The sequence below is a fragment of the Pangasianodon hypophthalmus genome, chromosome 2 (genome assembly GCF_027358585.1).
Source record: "Pangasianodon hypophthalmus isolate fPanHyp1 chromosome 2, fPanHyp1.pri, whole genome shotgun sequence".
Lineage (NCBI taxonomy): Eukaryota > Metazoa > Chordata > Actinopteri > Siluriformes > Pangasiidae > Pangasianodon > Pangasianodon hypophthalmus.
In genome coordinates this window covers 3,330,736-3,332,500 of record NC_069711.1, presented here as the reverse complement: position 1 = coordinate 3,332,500, position 1,765 = coordinate 3,330,736, and the positions used below count along the sequence as shown (strand labels likewise).

At 36.5% G+C, this 1,765-nt stretch overlaps 1 protein-coding gene across 2 annotated transcripts in view; it reads right to left on the bottom strand.

The window, feature by feature from the left end:
• The window catches only part of gad1b (glutamate decarboxylase 1b), a 40,606-nt gene extending 39,181 nt beyond the window's left edge, over window positions 1-1,425 (bottom strand). The window contains exon 1 of one of the 2 annotated variants that reach the window (XM_053232058.1): window positions 934-1,425. The gene's annotated coding sequence lies outside the window, so the exon portion shown is untranslated. The remainder of the gene's footprint in view (window positions 1-933) is intronic. The other variant, XM_034312320.2, reaches the window with a different exon arrangement.
• Between the last annotated feature and the right edge of the window lie 340 nt (window positions 1,426-1,765).

Sequence of the window (1,765 nt, the reverse complement as noted above, 5' to 3'; positions counted from 1 at the left end):
TAATTTTGCAATTCTAATATTTATGGAATGTTTGATTATAAGTCAGATCTATGGCTGAAATAGCTGGAAGACAATATCCGACAAATAAAACAATGCAAGCATTCCCATATTTTGTTTAAAATTACAAGGTTTCTGTTTTTCAAATAAAACTGTTTTGTTTTACATCACTATAATTTCCACCTTAGTCTATTTTTATTTCTATTTTTTTTTACATCAGCATCAATTTCTTATTTTCTACCAATAATTAATATGGACGCATATCTGCATGTGATACTGATTAAATACATCAAGATTTAATTTTTTTTAATAGACAATAGATTTTTTTTGAGAAAATATTATTCAGGAATAATTCTTTTAAATTTAAGGTTTTGCAAACAGCACAATAAATTTCAGCTCTTGTTATCAGTAATTTTTTCTTTACATTTTCTTTTTCTTTCTTTCTTTCTTTCTTTCTTTCTTTCTTTCTTGCTTGTCTCAGATGATTTTCTTGTTCATGCTCACTGTAACATTTTCCAAACAAATGCTTTGGAAAAAAATTATACTAATTCTTCAATTAAGATGCTTTTTTAAATTTTTTTTTTAATTTATTTTATTTTTATTTATTTTTTTTTATAACAAAACCATACACATCACTCAGTGTCAGAGTGTGAAGTGAATGAACACAGCTACTCATGTGTTAAATGACCTCGTGTTTTTTAAATGAGCCGAATCCTAAGTGTTTTTATTGACCCATTTGCTTTGAAACACACATACACACACATCATGCATCATATACACACACATCATACACACACACTCACACACACACACAGAATGATGATGGATCTAAATGTACACTTTTAAGCCATTTATTCAATTATGTAATAAAAACACGCAATAATAAATAAATCATCATTTTCCTGTAAAAAAAAGACAAGAAGTAAAGAAGATTACCGTTTACAGGTGTGTTTCACAGACTTCCGCTCCAGCTCTGTAGGCAACAATCCAGACAACCCAAAAGAGAGATAGAGTGTGTGTGAGTGTGTGTGTGAGAGAGAGTGTGTGTGCGCGCGCGCGGGTGTATGTGGGGTGTATTTTCTTCTTTATATCGCCTTATAAACAGGTGAAAATCTCCCAAGGAGCACCAGACTGAACAAACCCCGGTTCAAGCCTCTTCTGGATTAAATCTCTCTCTCTCTCTCTTTTTCCCCCCAACGCGTGAATCGACTCAATTTATCCTTTCCGCGCGCGCATACACACGCATAGACACGCACACCCACGCACACACACGTCTATGAGTCACCCAAAATCCACTTTGTGCTGCGTGCAGACAGTGAAATGGCACAGGAGCCTAGAGTCACTGTCACGGCTTTATAGAGCAATTAATGCACACACTGAGAAGTTTCAGGCTCCCAAACCATCACACACACACACACACACAAAGAGAGAGAGAGATGGGGGTTCCTTTCACCAACAACACATCTTATTTGTGTTCTTCTGGTTTTAGACTCATTTTTCAGTCCACAAAACACACAGATCCACATATTTCAAAATACAGGTCATATAACACCCCCCCCCCCCCCCCCCCCCCCCAAAAAAAATAAATAAAACACAACAACAACAACAACACTTTCCACCCCAAAACAAATTTCTCCTTCTCCTCAAACCTGGAGCTTTCCTTTCCCTGGTTAAACACTTCCACCATGAGGGGGCGACAGAGAGTCAAACTGCCCTGTATGACCCTGTAGACCACCAGAAAATGAGCCTGAACGCAGGATTCCCACCA